Below are 11,513 nucleotides of genomic sequence, written 5' to 3' on the forward strand. Positions count from 1 at the left end.
CATGTGACAGTCATGTGTCTGTTGTCAAACAATGCCCCCCCCCCCCCCCCTTGGCATCCATATTGGATGTAGTGTCATGTGACAGTCATGTGACTGATGTCAAACCCCTGGGCGGCCATATTGGCCGCCAAACCCCCATGTGTGTTTTGTGGATAATGGGGGATCAGATAAACTTTGTAGGAGTTGTATATGTTTAGTGGTAAATGGGGATAGATATAAAGTGTGCTGCTAGCCCAGAGGAAAGAAAATGTTAAAATGAGAGCTCCTCTCTTTCTCAGTTGTTTCTCCTAGACAATAATGAGATCACAGTGATATAAAATGAGATTATTGCTTTTGTCTCCCCGCTTCTCAGGTTTGTCTCTGGAGCAAAAAGAGTTAAGTTATCTCAGTGTAGACTCCCTTTAATTTACAAATGAGATCTCATCAATATTTTAAATAATGCTCAGTGTTGTCTAATTTATACATCTCATATTTTACTCAGGCTGATCCACCAGAGAGCTCTCTCTGTAAACTCATGCAATTCTCATTTCAGATCATTTTGGTAAATCTCAGATTAGGCTCCATCAGTTCTGTAAAGAGATCTCTTCACAAGCTTGAACCGTTCTCATTCTAGTCATCTCAGTTTAGGCCTTTTTGATTTACAAAAAGAGATCTCAGCAAAGGCTTATACAACACTCAGACTTGCTCAATTTATATATCTCATATTTTACTCAGGCTTATCCATCAGAGAGCTCTCTAAGTGAACTAATGTAATGCTCATCCAGAACTATTTGTTTTATAAATTAGTCTGATCTGTAAGAGCGCTAGCTGTTGTACAACAATTCTCAAATGATTTTCATTGGCTTACTTGTTTTAATTGCACATATTTTCAAGTTCACATTTGCAAACAGTAGGCCTAACCATGTGATGTGACCACCACACATGATGATGCTCTGATAGACCTCTGAAGTTCGCCTACAAAAAAGCTACCATCTATGCCCATAAAAGGAGATCACCTGTTAAATTCTCGCGCGAGGGAGACAGCCCAAATCGGAGACAGATGTTTTCCTCAACACACTTTTGTCTTCAACCTTCAAGTAGATATTATAATCAATGGTAATGTGAAGGCGGGACAATTTGATTTTTGTACCCCAGAGCTAACTTGCGACTTGTTAGCAAGTTAGAGAAACAAAGTTAGACTCCAGAGGTCTATGATGGTCGGACGTGACAAACTCGCGTGCAGAAGACTCCTACCAGAAAATGCAGTCTAGATTTGGCGCCCAGTGAAACCAAGTGAAACGGTGTGTGGGTATGAAGGATTGTGCAGAACTTGCCACCACGAAAACTCAGAGAAGGTACATTAACATTTTGGTAATTTGCTAACGTTCTTGCATATTTTTAGACTCAATATATCATTGAACAACCTGACGAAGCAGCACAGAAAGTTAGCTAGCTAGTTAATGTTAGCTACTTGTAAGTTACATCACTGGCTGTGCCACTTGTATATAAAGCTAACCTTAGACAATTTAACGTTGCTAGCTTACTTTGCCTTATACAGCTTTAGTCTGTATGTTTTGAATGGTGTTAAGCCATGCTGTAGCCAAAATGCACGGAATTTTAAAATGTCTTTGGGATGTCAGTCAAGATGACGAAGCTAACGTTATTGCCACTGGTTTAAACTGGTTCCAGCTCAATTCCACTGAAAAGAGGCCGGTGTCGTGTCGAACTGGGCTACCCGTCGAGTTATGCTACCACGCTAAAGCAGTTGGGAAAAAAGCGCCTGTCGCTTGTTGACAGAATGACTGTAATTTTGAGCTACCTCAAATGCTCAGATGTGTTTCCCTAGCAACTTAAATGCTTTAGATGTGTTTTCCTAGCAACTGCACTGTAACTTCTGTCGCGCGACAAAGTTGTCAAATTCATTCTGTGGCAATTTGTCGAAGAGGAAAGACGCATCTCTAGAAATAACAGTAAGTTAAATCTAATTCAGCAAAATTAACGTACCGTAAGTGTCCTTATTTACAGTGTATTGTAATAACCTATAGGGTATAATAACATTAATCGTTTTTACGCTGAAAACTGTTCATTTAAACCTAAATTACGGAAATAAATAAATTAACCTAAGGTTATGAATCAGTGAGGTTAACTAGCCTAGATACTCAACTTAAATGTAACGATAGACTAGGCTACTAACTTTAACTACCATTGACTTTAGGTCATGGGCTTTTGACTTTATTGACGAACGCTACAAACTAACGTTAACAGTTGAGTGATTCATGGTTGTAAGTTAGTGTAACGTTAAAGTTAGCAATCCAACAGCTAATGTTACATTTGCTCACATTTACAAGGATACAAAGGAAGTTTTTTGTCACATGCATATAGTTACTGGAAGTAAGAAATGCAGTGAAATTATGTCTGGTGTCAGCCTATTTGTGCATTAATGGGGAGTGGAGCAGTGACTGTGTGTGTGTGTGTGTGTGTAGTGTGTAGGTGGGTAGGTGGGGCAGTGTGCTGTAAGTATGTAGAGGGATGTGTGTTGGAGAAGATCCTGAAGACAATGTGCTGTGTATGTGGGGGGCAGTGTGCAGCAAGTATGTAGAGGAGGCTTACTGTAGCAAGCAGTGTGCTGTATGTATGTGAAGTGATGACGGTGATGATGTAAGTGTGTGTGTTGGGGGTCAGGGACTTACTATTGCAAGCAGAGTACTGTATGTAATGTATGTGAGTGATGACAGTGAAGATGTGTGTGTGGGCGGGGAGTTTAGCAGTGACTGTGTGTGTGTGTGTGTGTGTGTGTGTGTGTGTGGGTAGGTGGGGGCAGTGTGCTGTAAGTATGTAGAGGATGTGTGTTGGAGAAGATCCTGAAGACAATGTGCTGTGTATGTGGGGGCAGAAAGTGTGTGTGTGATGGGGATGTATGGGTGTGGGGGGGTGGGGGTGGGGGGCAGAAAGGCTAGGCAATCAAGGACATGGGTAGATGGAGGAGAAATCAAAAATAATAAATAAAAAAGTGTGCAAAGTTGGAGAAAGTCAGATGTGTGTGTGTGTGTGTGTGTGTTTTTGGCGTGTGATGAAATAAGAAAATAAATAAAAGGTCTGTAGCATAGGAGAGGGATGTAAAAGTGCTAAAAAGTCTTGTAGGTGTGTGTGGGTGGTGTGTGTGTGTGTGGGGGTCATGAGTGCTGAGGAGTGAATGAGTGCAAAGTCAGTATAGTGTGAGTTCAGAGTTCGGATGGCCTGGGGATAAAACTTCTCCTGAGTCTCTCAGTTCTGGCTTTGTGACTACATAGAAGCGTCTTCTTGATTTCAGCGGTAGGAATAATCCATTGTTAGGATGAGAAGAGTCCTTCAGAATCTTTTGGGCTCTTAGGAGTACTCTTCTGGAATAGATATCTTGTAGAGCAGGGAGTTGAGTTCTTATAGTACGTTCAGCTGAGCGCATTCTCTCTGCAGAGTACTACAATCTCTAACTGTGGAGTTCCCATACCAGGTGATGATGCTACCAGTTAGAACACTCTCAACCGCTGAAGTGTAGAATTGTACATTTATGCCTAGAGTAGCATCGGTATGCATTTATTCACTGTTTTAAATAATTACAGGTTCATAGATCATTAATTTGATGGCAGTGTTATTTTGTGTTAAGTTTATATTAAAAATATCCATAATCGCTAAGTTAATGTTAGTGCAATGACATATCTTAGCGCCGAGGCTACCCTGTATCACTGTCCTGTCTCTGTTTTCCCGGTCTGAGCGCGTGCGTGTGGGTGTGCGTGAGTGTCTGTGTTTCCCGCTCCCTCCTGTGTTGTCAGAATGTATCCATCATGTTTGATTTGTTTGTGATTGGGGGGAGGTGGTGGGGGTCAATGAAGGGATCCTAATTAATTACGTCTCTATAGCTATGGACAAACGGTACGATGAGCTTTTCAACTTCATCCACCATGGATCATATCCAGTAGGGAGCAACAAGACTCAGAGGTTAAGTCTTAGGAGGTATGTCTCCAAATTTACCTTGAGGGGTGAGTACATTCATAAACTGTACTATACACTGTTAGACTTGGCTGTACATTCCCAGTTATTATGACCGCCGCAGCGAAGCGGCGGTCATATAGGTTTAATCAGATTTTTTTTTTTTTTTTTTTTTTTTTTTTTTTTTTTTTTTTTTTTTTTTTTCTTTTTTTATGTCCAAATTTCCGTCAATGATTCCTGGGACACTGAAAGACCGGGGTAGACAAAACTTGGTGGGCATGTAACCCCATATGGATAGCATGGAACCATCGTTTTCGTTTTTGATCTGTAGCCCCCACGCTGGACTGCACCCCCTAAAGGAGGGTAGGGCAGACACAGTTTTCTGTGAATATCTCGAGAACCGTAAGGTTTAGGAGACCATTATTTTTGTATGTTTGATCTCAAGGGGGCCATGTCAACGCATTCCATAACCACTCATTTCATGTATAGCGCCACCTAGTTAAACACAAAAAGTAAAAATGAGGTGGTGTAATTGAAGGTATCTGTGACCTAACATAGTCAAAACTGCACGAAATTGGAAGTGTAGGATCATTATGACACCCTCTGTATGCACGCCAAGTTTTGTGGAATTCCGTTCATGGGGGCCACACAATAAATTAATTTATGTTACTATACACCAACTGGCCTGTAGGTGGCCGGAGACAGTTTTCTGTGAATATCTCGAGAACCGTAGGCCTAGGAGGTCCACCTTTTTTGTATGTTGGTCTTAAGGGGGCATGTCAACCCATCCCATTACCACTTATTTCATGTATAGCGCCACCTAGTTAAAAATTAAAAGCATAAAAATTAGGTGTTTTCATCTCAATATCTCTGGCTGACAAGGTCAAAACTGCACAAAATTAAAAGTGTAGGATCATTATGACACCCTCTGAATGCATGCCAAGTTTTGTGTACTTTCGTTCATGGGGGCCTTACAATAAAATAATTTATGTGTACATTTAGTGACGTACACACCAACAAAGATTCCCGGGACACTGAAAGACCGGGTACACAAAAACTTGGTGAGCATGTACCCCCATATGGATAGCATGGAACCGTCATTTTCGTTTTTCATCTGCAGCCCCCAGCTGGACTGGACCCCCGAAGGAGGTAGGGCAGACACAGTTCTCTGTGAATCTTTTATGGTATGTTGGTCTCAAGGGCCCACATAAACCTGGCTCATAATCACTCATTTGTGATTTGCCCCGGTAAAAATGAAAATCAGTAGGATTAAAAGAAAGCCAAAATAAATATTCATCATCATCATCATGGCTGCATTTTCAGTATTGGCGAGAAGTAGTCGTTTTGTCCACTAGATGGGATCGCTGCAGTGAGACGTAATTTTGTTGGAAGTTAAAAGGTTGGTTGAAAAACAATGGACGCTTCATACAAGGACTGTAATTTACGCGAGCTAACATCTAATAAGGATAGGGCGATGTTCACATGAAGTGTAATTCCATTTCTTCTTGGAAGCCTAAATAAATCTGAGGATGTTTATCGACATGCTTGGTTTTACTGCAGGTAACGTTAATCTTGTAATATCAATAAGGACCTAGGGTAATGTTACCGTTAAGCGCTGGTTGAGTGATGGAGGCATTTGATTTATTGCATTTGTAGAAAACTATAAATGCGGTTATACCAAGCAAATGTATAGCAGCACTGTTTGTATCTTTCGACTGTCATTTATTGCACGTGCTACAAAATCATTCTGTGCAATGGAAGATTTACCAACGTTACACCGTCTGATGCAGTTTGCCTATACATGCGGAGACTGAGACCCTGTTTATTTTGTTTTGCGCGTGCAGGGTGTGAGAGGGGGAATCGATGTGCTTTGATTACAGCTTGGTAGTTGTAGTCTGTGAAATTAAAAGCACGCGGTGTGTGAAGTATCCAAACAATGACACCTTCATTTCATTATGGCTGTTTTAGCAAAACACCTTAAGCTACCGTGTAGTAGGTCCCATTTAGAAGTGGCTACTTCATTTGGCGCTTTCATTGACTCATGGAGCTCGTGAATGTTATTACAACTTTTCGCCAATTTTATGACAGTTTAAGTCCGCTGATACTGTAAGGCGAAGCCATTGGTTTCCAAAGGAGATTTTATTTGTGTTGTGTCGGCATAGCCTATTGACAATTTATGTTGTCAATAGGCCTACCTTATAATCCTACCTGTAGCTTAGGGAAGCTAACAACTTTCTATTAGGGATCTAGTTTGTTAGTTACCGCTTTTGTCATAACTCCCTGATGCATTTTTGCATTTAGAATAGCCAGAGCGTGTATATCTCAATCGAAAATTAAACAATATCGGTGCCTATGGACTAGGCTGGGTGAACCCAGCCTGATCTGCCCGCTATTTATTTTTTTGATTTCTTAAAAGATTGAGCTTGGTCTGATGAAAGCCAGACTAGCCATGGACCTCAGTTAAACAATGCAAGGGAACATGAATCAGCCTATATTTGCACTAACAATAACGGACAAAAGCTCTTCTCAACGTTGGCCCGTTAAAATGTGTATGAACAGTCTTAGCGGCGCATTTCATCAAGGCCCATTTGGACATGTCAGTTATTTGCACCACTGGTTAGATGTAAACAGCACTTCCGTTTCAGACTAGGCTACTGTTACTTAATTTGTGCATTAACAATAACGTTTCAGACTACTGTTACTTAATTTGTGCATTGACAATAAAGTATTACATGAACTAAAGATGACTAAAATCTTATGTAGAAGAAGAAACATTCACAAAAATCCATCCATCCAAAAATGACCTTTTGTTTTTGATAGCTGTTGAAAACGGCATGGAACTGACAGAGATGTTTTTGTTTATAAATACATAAAAATAAATAAATAAATAACATTATGCTGATACCTTTTGCTTTTCCCAAATACAATGTAGCCTACAGGTGTAAGTGACCTTTTCATCAATCCAGTTGCAATGGATGAACTGTGATGAACTGCCCTACTTGTGATTGTTTAGAGATTTTAAAGGTTTTATAACAATTCTACATCTTCTTTGGCTATTCTACAATCTATTCACCTTTTCAGCACCAGTAGGGTACTTTCTGTGCAGCCGCACACACACACTCAGGCATGCCAAACAAGCATACACAAAAGTTTCAAGAGTGGGGGATGGAGTAAAATATGGAGACAAATTGAAGTGTGATTTATTTTCGCGGAACGGATGTACAGGACTGAGCGGCGGTCATATTTTGTACCGCTATGCGGTACATCTAGTTTTACACTAAATACCCAGTAAAATACCATGTCATTAATAAGCAGTGTCTTACTGTAGTTTGCTTTGCACTGTGGGCATTAAAATAAAAGTTCATATAATTTGTGGTAACTTATTGGGGAAAATTGTGGTAGTCTACTGTTTACAAAAGTGGCCTACAGTAGTGCTACTGTTGTATTTAAATGTGTTTCTGTATTTTGCACTGAATCATGGGATTGTTGTCATGCAAATTGTGGTGATTTACTGTAAATTATGTAGTTTGTGTTAATCTACTGGTTTACAAAAAACAGTGTAATGGCGTGCTTATTTGTAAATAATGTTCCCTGAGAAAAGCCATTATCCTGCCTAGACTCCTCCTTTTCAATCCTCGCGATTATTGAGGTAAGTGCCAACCATTATTATTTCATAATTTTAATGTAAATGCAAGCCAAAGTTACAAACCACGGTAGCCTACTTCGACGGATGTTTTGCTCACAGGCCTAATCACGAACTAATGTAGTGAGACATTTATATCTATCCAGGAATCACGGCGGAGAAGCACTTTAATCAGTAGGACAACAACTATTCCACCCAATTCTACTACGTTACTGCTTTTAATCCATGTAATATTGTTAACCACTATCGAGTCGAGCGATAGCGTATTGTCTTTGATCATCCAGAGTTACAACTGTATTAAGGAAATACGCGCCGCGGGCATGGTTTCTCTAGCGTCCAGCTACATTAAGTTCTGCGAGACAGTTTGTGGTCGCGCTACCCACAATTTTATTTTTTTCCCGCTTCCTTGTGAATTTTATACTCTATGACTATGCTTCACGATACGGGTCTGGCGTTTCATAGTTTAATAATACAGTTTGATTAAGCCCAAATTCGGTTAGTATTAATGTCATCACTGATTGAAAATCAAGAAAAGATGAATAATGAGTTATATTTTGCATAATGTAAGCCGATATTCTTATATTTGGCCTAAAGTGAGGCAACCTAATCATGCAATGCATTCTGGGTTGCAAGTAAGCTCATTCCTCTCCATGAACTAGACCGTTTACGTAAAGCACAAATAGCGTGTTGTAGGCTAACCCACCCTGACATTGTAATAGGCCTACACATGTTTCACATGAAGATGATCATGAGCCACTACCTATGACATGAAATTGTTCTCTGAAATTAATAAACATTAATTAAATTGTTCTCTGAAATTAATAAACATGAATTTCCATTTTTTCTACTTAGAATGAAAACCCCAGATGGAAAAATAACTGTAACAGAACCCCAACAGCATCAGCATACTCAAGTATGGATAAGTGTAAATTTTTATGGCATAGCCTATGCATGTCCAACTTGAAATGCTTCCTTAGCCATGCCAAAAAACACCAACATGCAGCAAATCACCAGTTCATATGTGGAGCTGAAAACTGCCCTATCTCCTTCTCATCTTTTCAATCAATGAAGAGCTTCAATCTTGAATTTCCCCTTATAAATTGATATAAAGCCAAGGAGGAATTGTTCGTTTGGAACTAGATGGAACATATGTCACACATGAGTTTTTTTGTGCTTACAAAAAAATGAATCTTACACATCTCCATCTTAATTTTTTGTTTCAGCTAAAAGTGGATCTACAGAGTGACTCTGGCGGTCAACAACACACACACGTTAAAATGTTCTGTGTTAAAATGTTAAATAGGCAAATGTATGAAATGGACTTTGTGGACACACATGTGCACGCACGCATGCACGCACACGCACACACACACACACACACACACACACACACAGGTTCACTTGAAATGATAAAAATTCATCAACAGATACACATATCATCGAACACTAGGCAGGGGGGGGTAGCTGGAACTATTATTGTTATTATTATTATTATTATTATTATTAGTAGTAGTAGTAGTAGTAGTAATATAAATAGCATCCCCTTCTTTTCCCTCCCCTTTTATTTACATTCTCTGATAACTTTACTAATTTCACTCTTTCTCTCTGCCTCTCCCATCGTTATTCTGCGGGGCCCCATTGGATGGCTTGGGAGACTTCGGTCCTGGCCGTCGGCTGTGTGGTTTTGGCATTGGTTGGGTCCTGTGGGTTATCTATTGGCCCTGGGCCCCGGTGTGCACCCTCCTCATGCAGCTCATGCACCGCGCTTGTCCTGGAAGCACACAGCACGCTTTACTCTCTTTTAATGTCGCACTACATGTTAGGTGACATACATAAACAAAACTACAAAACAGGCTAGGGTAAGAGTGGAGTGCAGGTAGATGCCCTCATCAGGTGTCTATCTGCATGCCTCACTTATTTTAATGCACACATTGTTGAGGCATACATCTTACACAGGGTAAAAAGTGTGGTGTGCATGGGGAAATCCCTGACAGATATTCACCATGCATGCCCACTTCTTTTAATGCTACATTCTAGATAGACCCCTCAACCTAGCCATTCACATACTGTACATATTTAGGTCAAGAGGCGGCGTGTTGGGTGAAGGTCTGGGGGCGAGGTGTGGTTGGTCGTGGTAGTGGGGGATGTGTGCATATGCTGGGGGCCTGAGGCGATGGGTGGCACGCAGGTCCTCCCTCTGTCAGCTCGTCGCAGTATAACTGCAGGGGCTGGGTGGAACTGTGGCCATTAATGAGTGCCCAGGTTGGCAATCAGTCAGGCAATCAACCAGGCAATCAGTTATTCCTATTATTATACTTATCATTAATAGAATAATTACAACTCCTCTCCTGAAACCCTCCCTCTCTCCCCTCTCTATGTTCCAGCTTCTCTCCTCCTGGCCCAACAGCAAAACCAGCCTTATACATATCGCACACACACACACACACACACATACATCCTCACATACTCACTACCCCCTCACCCCATCCCCACCCCATCCCAACACCACCTCATTCACACTCTTAGAGCTACCATCCGCACCCCCATCCCCCTTCTTTTCATTCCGGTCATCAATTTCATCCCTGATAATCATATCTGTAATCATCCTGGGCGCAAATCATCCTTAGCCTTTCTGTTATTAATGTTATGTTGTGTTATGTTTGTGGGAAGCCAAGTCAATGTGATGTCTTGTTAAGTTACAGTATGTGTTTATGTAATGTCACGTCTGTTTGTGGTATGTAGTATTCATGTGCATGTCGTAGTGTTGCATTTTCTGTAATGTCAATGATGTTTGCAAATAAAAAAAAAAAAAAAAAAAAAAAATGAAATGATAAAATGTTATGGCAAATGTATGAAAATGGACTTTGTGGACACACGTCTGCACACACACACACACACACACACACACACACACACACACACACACTTGTTCACTTTAAATGTTCTGATTCTCTGTGACTTAAAATGTATTCTTTTTCTTAATTGTTAACCTGTTTTTTTTTTTTTTTTTTAGATAGGGACACTGTTGTACTGCCCCTTCCTGTTTTCGTAATATAACATTGTTGTATCTGTCATTCAAAATAAAGTTCTTGTACTAAAACAAAGTAGTGGGAAATCCTTGGGGGCACCATACTTGTTTATTAGGCAATTGCATAACTGTTTTGTTAAACAGTCTCACCATGTGTTTAATTAATGTTTACATATCTGCAGAAGGACAGCTCTTCTTTGCGGGAACAAGACGAGCTGTCAAAAGTAAAGAAGACACCAGGCGGCTCTTCATAGAGTTTCACAACTCACCGTTGGGTGGCCATGGGGGGATCGTAAGGACATTGAAGGCGATGTGTTCAAGGTTTTACTGGCATGGCATGTCTGTTGACATTGAACAATGGGTATGTGCTTGAGCATTTTTTTGTCTTGAACTATTGTCGAAGCTGTAGCCAATAAACTAATAGTTCGTTTCTCAAAGATACTGGAATGTGACAAATGCCAGAAGGTTGGGAAGCCTCTGACCTCTGTGCAACCCTTACAGTGTATAAAGGTACATTTATTTGTTCTTCAGATTATACAACAACACAACCAATTAAATAATGTTTAACGAGTAAATAGATTTAATTTACGTCAATTCACAGGTGTCTGCTGTCTGGGAGTTGGTAGGCATTGATTTAACGGACCAACTACCAAAAACAAGGGTGGCCATGAATACATCATGACAGTCACTGACTATTTCTCTAAATGGGCAGAGGCTTACCCCTTAAGGAATAAGTCAGCAGCTGAAGTTGGAAAGCATCTTTGCAGCATGATATACCGCCATGGCTGCCCCAAAAGAATTCTTTCGGACAGAGGAAGGGAATTAAGTAAATGATGTATGTATGTTCACATGTAAAATACCAATTTCTGCTTGGTTCTGTCTTTTTTTTAAAAATGT

The 11,513-nt window shown here is 40.4% G+C and overlaps 1 long non-coding RNA gene across 1 annotated transcript; it reads left to right on the top strand.

Annotated features, from left to right (window-relative positions):
- The first annotated feature begins 1,834 nt into the window (after nucleotides 1–1,834).
- On the top strand, nucleotides 1,835–11,282 carry LOC125310095. Its single transcript, XR_007196237.1, has 5 exons — nucleotides 1,835–1,949; nucleotides 3,876–3,995; nucleotides 10,799–10,977; nucleotides 11,055–11,126; nucleotides 11,218–11,282. It is a non-coding gene; the product is annotated as an uncharacterized LOC125310095 (long non-coding RNA).
- Nucleotides 11,283–11,513: the final 231 nt, after the last annotated feature.

Source organism: Alosa alosa, chromosome 17, assembly GCF_017589495.1.
Source record: "Alosa alosa isolate M-15738 ecotype Scorff River chromosome 17, AALO_Geno_1.1, whole genome shotgun sequence".
NCBI classification, from domain to species: Eukaryota; Metazoa; Chordata; class Actinopteri; order Clupeiformes; family Clupeidae; genus Alosa; species Alosa alosa.